Here is a 16,529-nt window from a genome sequence, read left to right on the forward strand (position 1 = left end):
ACATTAAATAAAGATTTCATCGTCACAGTATTAGGTAAACCGTTGTTGTTGAGTTCTGTGAATGTGAAAACTATGGGAACAGTAAACACAAAAATTAATGATATAGATACTATGGCAGCTTGCTAACAGTTTTAATTCCGATAATTATTACATATTATATAACAAACAGTTGTTGAGATATAATTTTACATGGCAGACTACGTTATGACTAGCTGTACTTACGTTTTGATAGCTTGTTGAAGTTCGAAATTAATTCAGATATTGCGTTAACTTTTGAAAAATGAGATACATGAATTAGGAGGCTGTTATACTCGAATTTTAGGAGATCGAGATCATAAATTTTATTAATGTCAATGTGAGTAGTGTGTTTTTACGTTTTAAAGTAGAAGGCAGATGGACAAAATTCTTTCGAAATGGTGAAATGGCATGAGGTCCCTAAAATCGTCTTTCGTGATGTGACTTGTTATATGTTTGCCGGCCGTGGTGGACGAGCATTTCTAGGCGCTACAGTGTGGAACCGCGCGACCGGTACGGTCGCAGGTTCTAATCCCGCCTCAGGCATGGGTGTGTGTGATGTCCTTAGGTTAGTTAGGTTTAAGTACTTCTAAGTTCTAGGGGACTGATGACCTCAGAAGTTAAGTCCCATAGTGCTCAGAGCCATTTGAACCATTTTTATTATATGTTTAGGGCAGTGCTGCATTACCCGAGTATTATTATCAGTCGTGACGAACAGTGGCATAGACAGAAATGTAGCTTGCAGGAAGAGACAGTCCTGCCGAACAGTTCTCTGTAAGTCGATCTTTCTACAGATGGTTGTAGGACCTCGGCTGTTCAGTATAAAATGCTGAATCAAAAAACCTTTAGCCGTCTAAATTTCCAGTTGTTATTTTATTTGAGCATCCAGTTTCAGCGTTATAATACGCCATCTTGCACATCCCCTGACCGGCATGTAGGAAGAATTCTAAATTCGTCGAGTCAAAAAAGGTGCCAGCATTCAGTGTCTGGTACCCGTGGATTTTTGACACAGCCATCACTTCGATAAGCACTTACCTTCTCAAAGGGCCTGGGGCCTGTGGCCTGGGGCCTGAAGGACGGCGTAATGTTGTGCTGAAACTCGTTGCTCAAATAAAATAACAACTGGAAATTTAGGCGGCTGAAGGTGGTTGATTCGGCATTTTGATGCCGAACTATTTGTTATTCTTCTCCACCAAAACATCGAATATGTCTAATTGTAGTTGGATTACACAATTGTTTCATTCTAACTGTGTAGAAGCCACTTGCGACCGGCAACTACCAGTTTGTTACTCGTGATTCACGTCTACAGGCGCGTGCGTCATCTATCCTCCTTCCAGTGCAAATGGTTCAAACGGCTCTGAGCACTATGGGACTTAACTTCTAAGGTCATCAGTCCGCTAGAACTTAGAACTACTTAAACCTAACTAACCTAAGGACATCACACACATCCATGCCCGAGACAGGATTCGAACCTGCGACCGTAGCGGTCGCACGGTTCCAGACTGTAGCGCCTAGAACCGCTCGGCCACCCCGGCCGGCCTACCTTCCAGTGCACATCTGACTTATCGATACCAGTAGTTCAGTTGTTTTTCTTTACCTGTTTTCTCTTGAGAAAGTTTTCTCACACCGTCTTTTGTATTGCGAATATTTTCAGTCTTAGATTAGCGATTTAAGGGTTACCAACTTTATACTGTCAAATACTTAACTGTAGCTTTCAGTTCCATGAGTCAGGTCGCAGGTTAGTCTACATTGAGAGTGCCTCTCCATGCCTGTTGTGAGCTAATGGGTGAGTTGTGGCGCTCTGAAAATATTCTAAGTTCAGAGGTGTTGGCGGCCACCGCTTGGGCCGTTCGGCAAGCCTCGGCTCGTTAGCAACCGCGTGATGCCGCACAACGGCCGGACCACGTGGTCCAGCTGCGTGGCTGGGAATTCCATGGTGACACTGTGTCGATGAAGGAGACATGGCGGGAGTGCCAAAGATGGTGGACCTTGAGAAACCTTAACGGCAGACATTTCACAGTTAGTATAGAAATTAATAGTAACCAGATGAATCATGATACCTCAAAAAGAAAGATGGACATTACCATTATCTGCACGACGATTCTGATGGTGGAATCAGTTGTTCAATATATTTATTAGTTTAAAGTTTAGTACCTGACTGTAAATTATGCAAATAACAGCCAGCAACGAATTACCAAAATCTAAACGGTTAATCCGAGTTTGTCGATCGACATGTCTTTAGAAAGCTATTAGTGTAAACATAAATTGGTATGAATTACAGACATGTAACTTGAATAGTACAGGAGTTATTGGAGGTCAAAGTAGGCGGTTACTGTCAATCGCATCAGGCCATAAGTACTCCACAGGTACACGAAAAACGGTAGCAACATGCTTATAAATATATTTATTCATCTGTGTCTTGGTTTATATCCGATATATACTATTCGTGAAGAAATTAGTCAATAATTTACTGTGTTTTAGAAAGCACAGAGACATTAGGCTACTGGATTACTTCTGTTCTATTCCTTTGATATATGTTTACTTAATTTGTTATGTATTTAATAATGTGTGTGAGAGCGTGTTTATGGTCCAGCAGTAGGAATATTTATTTAATTTCAACTTATTTAAATGTAAATCCAGTATTTCGAATGTGTTTTATTATGTTTGTGAGTGTGCGTTGGCTTGGAGACAGGGCGGAAGCGCTCTAGCCTATCACTGTGGTCGTTTCCAAAAAGGACACGTGGAGAGACTGCATGGAGGTTGGGGAGGAGCCTCGATTCCGGAGAGGACACAAGGCAGTTTGGAACAGTGTGGCGCGAGCGACAGTCGCACAGGACAGGGCAGTTCTGGACAGTACGGGAGAGGACAGGAGAGAGTCCTGGACAGTACAGCGCGACGGAACACGGTCGCAGGAAAGGCTGGATGTGGAGCAGCGGCGTACACTCGCGGGAAAGACTTGGACAGTGGAGCATTTTGCGCGTGCTCGGGGAAGATAGAAATATTTCGTAGTGCCGACTTGTGCACTTGTGAGAATTCCATGGCTTCTTCATGCGTTTAGAAGTGAATATCTCGCGAGCTGTGTTGTTGTTGATAACTAATTACGTTAAGTAGGAATCTATTGTTTCCCTGTTATTCAATTTATATTTTATTTAATTGCTGGACCATCGACACCAATAAGTGTTTTACAGTAATAAAGGGCATTCTTAAAAGTACTTCTGTTATCGTACCCAACGTTTAAAGTCGTTAAAATAGTACCCGCAGTATTTATTTAATTGCAATCTTTCATTTATAAATTTCTATATAACAATCAAAATTCGCAATTGCCAAGCGATAGGAACCTTTGACCATTGCCGGCCGCGGTGGTCTCGCGGTTCTAGGCGCTCAGTCCGGAGCCGCGCAACTGCTACGGTCGCAGGTTCGAATCCTGCCTCGGGCATGGATGTGTGTGATGTCCTTAGGTTAGTTAGGTTTAAGTGGTTCTAAGTTCTAGGGGACTGACGACCACAGATGCTAAGTCCCATAGTGCTCAGAGCCATTTTGAACCATTTTGAACCTCCGACCATTCGATTCATTTGTACATTAATATTGTATACTGTAGACTCAGCAGTATTTGGCTTGCAATGTGGCAACTACGTATCCCAGCCCCTAGACAACGAAAACAGAGTCTGCGGGTAAGTAGATGAGGGGCACCACATCATCAGATCGCATTTTTATTTGAAAGCCCGCACTATTGAGCTGACGAGTTACTGTGTATTGTATTCACCAAATACTCATGGCGCTCGTGGTAATAGCTGACAGCGATGTTATTGCATTTGCCCTCCCGTGGTCGTTTTCAGAAACACGCGGTGGTATTAAGGTAAACTAAGAAAAACGCACCGCGTTGTGAATGATTTCAAGAAGCTGTGCATATACTATCAACTGATCCACCGTGAGCTCGTGAAATATCACGATAAAAACTGATGAAAAGCCGACCAAAGAGCCACCGCTCCCACCGCAATAAACTGTGATCGACTAATAACCGTGTGTTTCTTTACAAACAAGGTCCGGTAACACACCTGCACCACATATCGGGATGATGCAACACTTTTGTTGTTGTGAATATTTGTGTTACGTAAGGTGGAAGCATAACATAGTTCGTGTTGTGTGCATCCTTTGAACAATTGTACTCGACTGTGCTTAAACTGACACACAATATTTTTAGCGCAACGCAATCTGACTTTCAATAATCCCTACAAAAGAATGGCCCTGACTAACATTAACCTATACCTTTCACAAATCACTTACCTCACAAAAATCTTCGTTACTCGAACTACTGCAATACAGCGAGCGCCACTACTGCCAGCTAAATAAAAGATTCAAACTACCGAAGGCACTAACTACTGATAGGCATAGTTAGCAAATGAAAGATTTTAATAGATAACAAACAATGTATTTACCTTAATAGTGTTGAAAAATCATAATATACATAGCAGTTCATGACATCCAGTCTTACAAATTTCCAAACTCCGCCATTTCTCTCCCCACATCCACCACTGCTGGCGGCTCACCTCCAACTGCGCAACGCTACGCGCTGTTCACATCCAGCTGCCGCTGCCCAACACTACAATGGCAGACAACAATGCAAACTAGCCACAGACTGCACACAGCACAGCCAGTGATTTTCATGCAGAGCGCTACGTGGCGTTACCAATATAAAAACCTAAACAGCCTACTTACATAGCCCCCATGCTCCCCACAAAAAATTTTACAAATTGTTTTGGGCAGTGGCCAATAATGATTTGATAAAATTTTTCATAATTACAATAACAAAGAAATCAAAGGCACACACTTATTGATACAATGTTCGTCAAAAGCTAAAATTTTCTCACAGTCCATAAAGACAGTCCTGATCGTTCATCACAGTAAAATAGCAGTGTTTTTCTCAAAGTCTGAGCAGTACAAGAAAATGCACACGGAAGTAGTGGATTTCCATGCAGTCTTGAAGAAGTAGTGTTGTCCTTCCAACGAAAAGACAGTGCTGACTCTTGACATGCAGACAGGTAATGGGCCACAACAGAGCAAACCCACAACAGAGTCATTCGATGTTTTGAAGAATATTGGTAGGTAGGTCATCTCAGAGTAGACCACTGTAGTCCTGGTAGAGATTACGTATTGGTTGGCCACCAGATGTGCAGACCCACTGCAGTCCTTGTAGAAATAATGGTACTGGTGAGTCAGCAAAGGTGTAGACCCACTGTAGTCCTTGTAGAAATGGCCAGCAGCCATCTGTTGTGACTGTGCAGGTGCACAATCACCATTGAAGAGTGTTGTGGATAATATAGCAAGTCCATAACCACCACTTGTGCACTCACAAAGTTTTTGGAATTGTCCTTAGAACCAGCAATGCTGTTATCCAGTCCCTTGCTGAATTATTAACACATGTGCAAACACTAACAGTCCCTACTTCTCACATATTGTCCATATATTATGACCAACAGAAACGTGTGCAGTGAAATGGAACTTACAAGTTAATAATATGATGAACTGGTGTCAATTACAATTTTATAACATAAGAATACAATTACAAAGGTACAAAATACATCATTAAAGAACATAACAATACAGATAACATTTGTAGGACAGGCTTTACAAAAGAATCGAAATAACATATACATCAGTGTTACAGGAATACATACATAAAAGATCAGAATAACTTTTGAAACATCAACTTCACACATGAGCATTAAAACAGAACAGAATAAATAATGTCTAAACATCTTTACAAAGAAAATAACATATTATCAGAAAAATTCTACAACGTAACTCTTATTAGCTAAACACATTAAGACAGGAAAAATACAAATTCACATAGTGTAATAACACAAAAATACAGGACAGGGTTTGTTTTCAGTGTGACATTTGGTACTGTAGTCCACCCCAAAACTTCATTCCATATATCTTTCCTCTTATTTCAACATTTGTTTCCACCAAAAAAATTCTATCCAAGCATGCTCTCTGTATTTATATGTTCACATATGTCTTACCTCATTATTTATTTTCCATTATCTTACCTCATCATTTATTTCCAAGAAAATCCTACGTAAACCTGTTGTCCATAAACCCTACTTTTTTGCTCATATCCTCTTTCAAAATACTTTTTTGGCCAAACCATTTTCTTATAGCTTCTCAAGGCATTTCTTCCAATTCATCACAACTCGTTCTCTCATATAGCCTACCCCATCTTAAGCTAATTTAAATCTACTGAGCTCATATGCTAAACTAAGGGACGAGGCAATGTAGCAGCACAAAACAATTAACACAAATAGCAATGACAAAAATATGCAGAGTGCAAAGCAAGCAGCAGTAAATCTAAATTAACAGATAAAATGCAAAATTACAACTAATATGAGCCAATGTGCAGCAACAAGAAAAATAAATCAGTAGTAAACCTGGCTTAACAGAGTAATGTAAAGTGAAATTTAGTAGCACTATGCCTGGCAAACAGTAGCACCAAATGCAGTAACTTATATCTAAACATGATATAGCTCAAGCAAAAAAAAAAGTACACTAAAGACAACAATGCAGACAAGGGAAATGTATATTCACATCTTAATGTCTATGTAATTAAAGTGGTGCACCACAAGAAGTTATTCTACCAAAAAAAATTACCAAGTAGTTGAAAAGAAAATTCCGTATGTAATTCCTGCGAAGGGAAATGTCTTTTTATGCTCCTCCGTTTTTTTAATGGATCATAAAATTATTTACTGGATCTGTAGGCATAAAATATTTATATTAGTACATCTATTTAATTTTATTTTAACCAATGCTGCAGTACAGCTAGAAACAAGATATTAAACGAAATGAGCAAATACATATATAAAGCAACATATGAAACGTTATTCACTAGGCAAATGTCGTCTCCAAAGGTAGAAAAAATCTCTCAACTAGAAAGACAATAGATGTAAAATGTTTCTCATCGTGTCATTAGGCATTTTAGTAAATGTCATAAATTAAGAGCTCCACAGTGTAATCATATATTTCCAAGTTTGAGCGTGTCGTATTTGTGATGCTTTCTACAAAGAAATGTCAATAGCGAGGATAATGGCCTCCTTTTTTCTTCACCTGTGCCTCTGAAAGACACACACTAATGGCTTTTTTCCAGGCGATTGTCATGCAGCTGGGTGCCCATGACACATTACGTGAAGGTGGTCACTTAACTTTCTTACCGAAATATTTACAAAGAAATGTCAATAGCGAGGATAATGGCCTCCTTTTTTCTTCACCTGTGCCTCTGAAAGACACACACTAATGGCTTTTTTCCAGGCAATTGTCATGCAGCTGGGTGCCCACGACACATTACGTGAAGATGGTCACTTAACTTTCTTACCGAAATATTTACAACAGCAGTTTCTGCTACAGTGACAGTCTCATATAAAAAATTTCACAGGTCGAGAACTTGCGTTACAAATGTGTAGAAACAAAATCCTATAAATATAACAGTGTCCAAAAAATTTTCGTCAGCATTGTAATACATTCACGCATTTACACACATTTCATAACTCTTAAAGTACGCTTCTTTGTTTCCAACAACCTTTTTCACAAACCAGAGTCCCTAACCACTACTCATTATTCCTTACCTTATTCGTCGACACTTCTTCAATATTTCATCATAACAGATACGTGGCATAATCAAATAACTCATATAGCATCAGCTTATTGATCATAAACATACCGCAACAGCATAATACACATAGTCATCGTAATAATAACATCATAACACCTCAGTCAACTCTCAAAATCGTCGTAGCTTCCCCCAATAATTTCAAAACCCAAAAAAAATTCTCTGCTCATGACAAAAGTGTCATCTGCCTCAAACGTACTTTAAAAATCATGATCCCATACCAAATACATCATTCACAGCTCTCATAGTATCACAATGGTTCCGAAAAATAAGAAGAGTTCACAAAGTACATACAAAATAGTTTCATAAGTGTGAATTTATCCAACTGCGTAATTGCGTAAACATTTGTCACTGATGTAGTAAAAAAAATGTTTGTTTCTCTGTTAAATAATCAGGTAGCTGTGTAATTCTGTGTTGGAGAAATATGGTACCGATGTGTAAAGTTGTATAAGCAAATACCATATTAGCTAGGGCTCCTTGTGCTTGCCAAACACATGGTACACAAAGTAAACGTGTACCCCCTGAGGATTAATGTAATTATACCCTCAGGTGTTACAGATTACAGCAATGGAATGAAATGTATCATGGAAAACCTTTGTATCATTGTACTTCAAATATCTTTAAAAATAAATGATTTAAGTACAAAATTAATCACTCAAATACATGTCCTGTAGTGCTAAATGTGCGTCTTGCTGTAAGATAATCTCTGTGGAAGTGTCGTAGTTATTTTCCTCCGAAAGCTAAGTTCTGCAGAAGCCAATGTACTCACCTCATGATAAACAAGAGTGAAATGCTTTGCATATAGATATTGTAGTTATTACGCTTATTGCCATGATAAAGAAAGTACTGTGCTGTAACGTATTGTCATGCTACGAAAAAGGCTGTCTCATTGTAGCTATACCACAAAAGTTACTACTAAAACATGTTTTACTTTCCAGAAGAATACAGAAAAACTGTGCAGAAATAAAACAGAAACACTGCAAAAGCATCGTTGTATATTGTCACTCATTAGTAGCATCGTGATAAAATCATGTAGCTGTCACATAAACTAACCACTGTTTCATCTAGTATCTCACAGAAAGTACTTTAAATCCAGAATGCATTTTCAAGTAAACCAAAATGTTGCATTAAAATCTCATTAACAGTACCAGTATATGTTCTAAGTATGTAAGCCTTATAGTCGTTACTTAATCGTGCAACTAACAAGCAAGAATGTACACACACAATAACACTGAGTCGTCTGTTCACAATAACAATACATTCATAATTTCTGTTTAAATAAGTAATCTTGGTTCTTGACTGGATAGTTAACTTTAAAACTTAGTTGCATGTTAACAGTTTCTAAGATTGAAAAAGAGTACTAGTAACGTGAAGTGAAAAATTTTATAGCAAAGACTAAGTTAAAAAGCAGATTATCTCTCAATAAATGGTTTTAAATGTGAAATGTGGTGTAACCCTTTGCTCTTCCTAGTACGCAGAGATTCAGCTTTAACGCAATTATCATGTGGTATACGTCGGTAAAGAATACTGGAATTTTCCTCAAGGTTAGCGTCTATGTCATTTTTCCCTGAGCCAGCGGGCGCACGTGGCTGCCTGTGGTGCGAGTCATTGTCTGTTTCTTTGTTGGCGCATGTCGTTACTGGGGTTAGGAGACCTAACTTCTACAAATTCACCTTGTCGAGAGTGCCCTGCTCTGTTTGAATCTCGCCAGTTCTGATGCAATTCAAGCCTGTCGTTACGATTATACCGTCTGTCGTCATGTCGGTAGTTCCTGTAGTTTCTTTCTTGTCAGTTAAGTGGTGGAGAATTTCTCCTTAATTATCACTGCACGGTGGACCGTTGCGTCTTAAGTTATTCTGTCTCCCGTGATGCTAATAGTTCTGGTTGCCATATTGTCTGTTTCTATGATTGTCTCTGTCATATTCATTACTACGGAAATGCGATCTTTTTCTGTAACTATTACTCTGCCAGTGGTTGTCATATGGGTGGTGTCTGTTTTGTTCACGATTTGCGTTGTAAGAATAGCCTTGTTGTGTATTATTTCTGTCATCGCGGAATTGTCACAGATGTGACCTGTAATTGTTGTGCTCCTGTTTTCGCGTTCCGCGATTGTCAGTGTCAATTTCCAGTTCTTGTAACAGTCCCTGAAAAGTTTCAATGTCGTCTTTGCAACGTCCTGCTAAAATAATATGTTGTAAATGTTCAGGCAGTTTGATTAAGCAAATGCGGATGAGTTCTGAGGGGCTGTATGGGTTTGACAGGTACTGATTCTTGTGCAACATGTCTTCAAAATATGTCACAAGACTGGAGAATTCAGATTGTTCGAAATGTTTCATCATTATGATCCTATGTTTTACTCGGTCTTGTGTAGCTTGAGACCAATACGCTGAGAGGAAGGCATGATGAAATTCTCCTTCACTGTGACAATCGTGAATGACCGATCGCATTCTTACAGCTGGTTCATTCTCTAAGTAGCCACACATAAATTCTAATCTGTGCTCTAATGACCAGTTGGGAGGAAAACAATGAGAGAATTGATGGAGCTATGCTTGTGGATGAATGTCGTTGCCAGAATTCTTACATGTTTTGAATTTACGTGTAGTAATGAACAGCTTATAGTCAAAATCATCATGTCGGCGAGTCGCATGTCGGTCATTGTTACGTAGTTTCGGCGGTTCCATCTCAAAATTCGGTGTACCTTGCCAATTTCTTTCATAATTTCCGAAGTGCCCTGAGTTATTATTTTGTGGCTGTTCCGTATTTCTATGTCCTTCTTCCCGTATTGTAGCGCGAGTGGCCTCTGAAATACGTAATTCTTGTATTACCTGAGTCAGCTGATCTTGTACTTCCCGGATTTCTCTTTGGTGTTGCGTATTAACTTGATTCTGATTTTGTTTGAATTTCCTAATTTGTTCGCACTCTTCTGTTTCATTAAAGACTACCGGTTTTGTGTCATTCAGATTATCATCTACCTTCGTAGATAAATTATTTAGCTGATCTGAAAGTTCAACTACTTTCTCTGATAATGAACTAATTTCCTCCATGTGTCTTTCTGAACCACTTTTCAGAGTATCTACTGTGTCCTTTAAGTTTTCCTGAGTTTTTGCAAGTTGCGTAACCAAATCGGTAGATGCAACTGAGTCAATTTTAGCTTGCAAGGTCTCATGATTTTCATGAACAATAGTTTGCAGTTCTTTTATGGCTGCTTCGTGATTCTGTAATGCATTTTCATGCCGCGAAAAAATGGGTTGAAAATGCTCACAAATTTGTGTTTTTACGTCATTACAGACTTTTTGACATTTCGATTCAATGTTATGTGACTCTGTAGTTAAATCTTCACTTGTTTGTTGAAGTGTGGTGTCTAATTTCCGAAGATTTTGTTCCACTGTGTCTAACTTTTGAAGCTTTTGTCCCATTTGTTGCATTAATTGTAATAACAATGCACTGGTGTCTGAAACATGTTCCTCAGTGCTTTTCCGCAGTGAATGTGCACCGGCAACATTCACATTTTGACAAGCGGAAAATGTGTCTTGACTCATTTGAGAAAACGGTGAGAACCCAAAACCTGAGTCTACAGTATTTGCAATATTGTGTTCTGTCATTCCCGATTCTTGAGGCGAGCTGTTGCCGACCGATCGATCGATAATGCTTCCCTGTTCACTACCTGTTTCACTGTCTACACCATTATTTGGCGCCTGCTCCATTTCCCTATGCACAGTTACCAAATTACTACTTTGCATATTAGTTAATTCATTACATGGTGGCGCTATCACACTGCTTTCGTCTTCACTGTCATTTCTCAGTTTACTTTGGAGCCTAGTATTACGTTTTTCACACGCCATTATTGTCACAATATTTCACACGACAACACAGAAAAACACAATTTGAAGAGCAAAAATAAGAGAACACATTAACATAGCACTGAAAATAATATCTAGTTAATTGCAGCTGCGAAATACTTGGTGCAAATCTACATGCGTGCCACACCTGTTTTACTGTACAACAATGAAAGACTGCAACTACAAAGGAAATTCTCTCTATAATTACGCGCTAGCAATAAACAATAGCTACACTAATTACACAAACTACAAGAAAAAATCAGAAGACTCCAGTGAGGTATCCTCGGCTAAGGGTCGACATATGAAACGTCCCCTTTGAACAATTGTACTCGACTGTGCTTAAACTGACACACAATATTTTTAGCGCAACGCAATCTGACTTTCAATAATCCCTACAAAAGAATGGCCCTGACTAACATTAACCTATACCTTTCACAAATCACTTACCTCACAAAAATCTTCGTTACTCGAACTACTGCAATACAGCGAGCGCCACTACTGCCAGCTAAATAAAAGATTCAAACTACCGAAGGCACTAACTACTGATAGGCATAGTTAGCAAATGAAAGATTTTAATAGATAACAAACAATGTATTTACCTTAATAGTGTTGAAAAATCATAATATACATAGCAGTTCATGACATCTAGTCTTACAAATTTCCAAACTCCGCCATTTCTCTCCCCACATCCACCACTGCTGGCGGCTCACCTCCAACTGCGCAACGCTACGCGCTGTTCACATCCAGCTGCCGCTGCCCAACACTACAATAGCAGACAACAATGCAAACTAGCCACAGACTGCACACAGCACAGCCAGTGATTTTCATGCAGAGCGCTACGTGGCGTTACCAATATAAAAACCTAAACAGCCTACTTACAAGCTATCTGATCGTAACTATGCTGTCCCTCTCTGGAGGCTAGCCTTGCTGTGTGGCGCCCTTTCCATATGGGAATGTAAACCGTATCTCTGGGTGACGCAGCACTGTGTGGCGTATTCAAGTAAACATAGTTGTGTATAGAAGTTAGTTTGATCTGTAATTTAGTTTCCTTCTATTTTACTATAGCACCCTCCTCCCACCATTTCTTTCTTTTCAAACAGAATGTGTGAGGATGACTTCATAATAATTCTTAACTGGTTATGAACCGTGTTCTTCTAAGGTAGTATGCCCAGTCTCCGTAACACCGAAAATGGTTCGAAGTAGCTTATACTGTCTCAGATATTAACAATGGTTTTTCCGTAACCTATGAAGCATAATTCTTGGATTATTCTCTTCGGTACTGAAAACGTATGTACAAAAAAAAAAAAAAAAAAAAAAAAAAACAAAAAAAAAAAAAAACAAAAAAAAGGAAACATGATCACATATCATTCCTCAGACCTTTTGTTTGATAATAGTAATATTTTGTCAATAATGCGATCATTACGCATTAGACTGAAAGCTTTTCGAAGTTTTTCAAATGAACTCTCCAATTCTGGAGAGAGGGGACATTTTGGTGGATGATAGCCTTCAGTGACTAAGTCACTTAACCTCACCAAGTTCGTGTCTCTCGACACCGGTGGTAGCTGACTCAGCTTCCGACGGTAGAGTTAATTCTCATCTTCAGAATCTTGGCTGATCGTCTGATCCCACAACTGTTTCAAGTAACGTAAATCGTAATTGAAGTTCCCTCCTGATAGGCATGTTAAATACCGGTATGTACACTCCTCGCAATTTAATGGTGCTGCAGCAGATGATGTATCTACTTAGCCTATTTCTTTTTCTCAAGGAATTCCTCTTTGGACCCGAGGCTGAGTGACCATCGGAAACTGAACCCAGGACACCCGTATAGATTTCCGCGACGGCAAACACTGTACCACGACACACGTCAAATATTTATACACAGGCTCCCTGAGGTGCGACTTTATAACTACAGCTTTCTTATCTTGCATCTATTGCGTAATACGATCACATTAAGATAGACACCCACCTGTCACAGCCTTGAACATAATGGGAGGACAATGTCAAAACATCTTATTATGGTACATAGGTGCCTTTGGTATCAGCGTATATATGTATTTTTTTTATATTAGTACATGTTGCATATAACGCAAGTGAAGTATGAAGTTGATCTGCGCAATTATTTTGTGTGTTTCGCATTTTAAAGAACACATACTGTGTTTTCTTTCCATTTAATGAAATGGCATATCATGCCATCACAAACTAAATTTGTTTACGATGGTTAATCGCCAACAGAATTGTATCCGAGGTTGCTGAAGAACTACAAGGAATGGGCACATAATTTTCACCTGCTAAGAACACGGCCCTGCTTAGGATCATCCATGTGACGTCCCACAGTGCAGTATATGCAACCACAGTTAAGGAGATTGACAAAATGCAGAACATTGTATAAGTGTTTAAGGTAGTCGAAAATATTTTTCTTGTGCCTTTGTCTCGCGTCGCTGCAAGATCAGATCCTCTCTTTTTTGTGTGTTATCAGTCTTCTGACTGGTTTGATGCGGCCCGCCACGAATTTCCAACCTACATCCTCAATTATCTGCTGGCGGATTCCAGTCTATGTCCTCCTCCACAGTTTTTGCTCTCTACAGCTCCCTCTAGTGCCATGGAAGTTTTCCTCGATGACTTAACAGGTATCCTATCATCCTCTCTCTTCTCCTTGTCAGTGTCTTCCACGTATTCCAATCTTATCTGATTATGTACATAACCTCCTCATTCCTTACCTTATCAGTCCACCCAATTTTCTTCTTCTGTAGCACCACATCTCAAATGCTTCGATTCTCTTCTGTTCTGGTTTTCCCACAGTCTGTGTTTCACTGCCACACAATGCTGTGCTAGAAACGTACATTCTCATAAACTTCTTCCCCAGATTAAGACCTATGTTTGGTACTAGTAGACTTCTCTTGACCAGAAACGCCCTTTTAGCCAGTGCTAATGTGCTTTTGACGTCCTCCTTGTTCCGGCCGTCACTAGTTATTTTGCTGACTAGGTAGCAGAATTCTCTAACTTCATCTACTTCCTGACCATCAGTCCTGATGTTAAATTTCTCGCTGTTCTCATTTCTACTACTACTCAATGCTTTCGTCTTTCTTCGATTTACTCTCGATCCGTATTCTGTACTAGTTAGACTGTTCATTCCATTCAGCATATAATTTAATTCTTCTTCACTTCCACTCAGGATAGCAATGTCGTTAGCGAAGCGTATCATTGATACCCTTTCACTGCGAATTCCACTCTTGAACTTTCTTTTATTTCCATCATTGCTATTTCGATGTACTGATTGAACAGTAGAGGCGAGAGACTACATCCCTGTTGTCTTACAGCCGGCCGAAGTGGCCGTGCGGTTAAAGGCGCTGCAGTCTGGAACCGCAAGACCGCTACGGTCGCAGGTTCGAATCCTGCCTCGGGCATGGATGTTTGTGATGTCCTTAGGTTAGTTAGGTTTAACTAGTTCTAAGTTCTAGGGGACTAATGACCTCAGCAGTTGAGTCCCATAGTGCTCAGAGCCATTTGAACCATTTGTTGTCTTACAAACTGTCTAATCCGAGCACTTGGTTATGATCGTCGACTATTACTATTCCGTCTTGGGTCTTGTACATATTGTATGTTACCCGTCTCTGCCTGTAGTTTACCTCTATTTTTCTCAGAATTTAGAACATCTTGCACCATTCAGATTGCCGAAAGCTTTTTCCAATTCGACAAATCCTATGATGGTGTGTTGATTTTTCTTTAGACTTGCTTTTCTACTTATAGGGTCATTCAAGTGGAAGTGACGGAAAGTACTCTAAATTTTTTTAGTCATATAACTGACTTGGTTACCGGTCCAGTGTTCACCTGGTGGGATGTGGGAAACCGCCTAGAAGCCACATCCAGGCTCGCCGCACACAGACACACTTCGTTAATCCGAGGGCAGATTCGACCCGCGACCGGCGCATCTTCTCATCCCCGAAGCAGGGCGTTTACACGCACGGCCATCCGAGAAGGTAGACATATTGATGCAATAAGTACAGCAAATGTTTCTTAAGAAATTATCTCCGATAGAACTTGACGCAAAGTGAGAGCTGCACTTTTAGAATGAGACGAGATGTCCATGTAAAAACTAAAATTTCAGTAATGTTTTGGACAGTTCTAAAAATATTTCAGCTGATTTTGTACGACGATTTGTTGGTGTGGATGAAACAGTAGCTTACGCCAATAACAAAACAGTAGCCGAAGCAGCGACGAGAAACCGATGGCTCTGCACCATGTCGGTAACGTGACTTTCACGTCGGAAAGATTGTGGCTAGAATTTTCTAGGATACTGAAGGACGTTTTCTTATTGATTACCCTGAAACGCGAAAAACAGTAACTGTTGATTATTCTGCGAGTCTCCTGTACCAATAACGTGAAAAAAATCAACAAGGAGAGTCCTGGATTGTAGAACAGCTGAAAACTGAGCTACGTTCAAGTACACGTTGTTGACCATTCACTCTACTCAACAGATTTGGCACTGACTTAGACCGACACCTACTGAAACGAGTGACTGAGAAACTTTGAAGTCCAATAAAGTGATTATAATTGCTGGCAGCAGAAGGGTATTTTGCAGCCTATCACATCTGCGCAATTGCTCCAGAGGAAAGGACAAACTGCAGTGACCTAACAGGGCACTTCTAAAAATAAGTGCTTACGTAAGACATGAAGTCTTTTCCTACGAGAGACAGAAATTTTTCAGCTTACCTTTTCATACTTTACACTTACCCACTTCAACAATAAAGCACAATTATGTGTAAGCCAGTTGAAGTACTCGTATATACCCTAATAACCAGAATATCATCACAGTACAGTTCAGGGAGAAGAAATAAAAACGTTGACGTTTGCCAATGACACTCTCAGTTAGTCAGAGACGGTAGAGCGCCTGAAAGAGAAGATTAACAGAATGAGTGATGTGCAGGATGACTTGCCAGACATGGATTGCTTAGGGATTCAGTTCAAATACAAACTATTCCAAAGGTCCCAGCCAAGTCTTTACAAGTATTCCCTCA

This window comes from Schistocerca americana, chromosome 3 (genome assembly GCF_021461395.2).
Source record: "Schistocerca americana isolate TAMUIC-IGC-003095 chromosome 3, iqSchAmer2.1, whole genome shotgun sequence".
In the NCBI taxonomy this organism is placed as follows: Eukaryota; Metazoa; Arthropoda; class Insecta; order Orthoptera; family Acrididae; genus Schistocerca; species Schistocerca americana.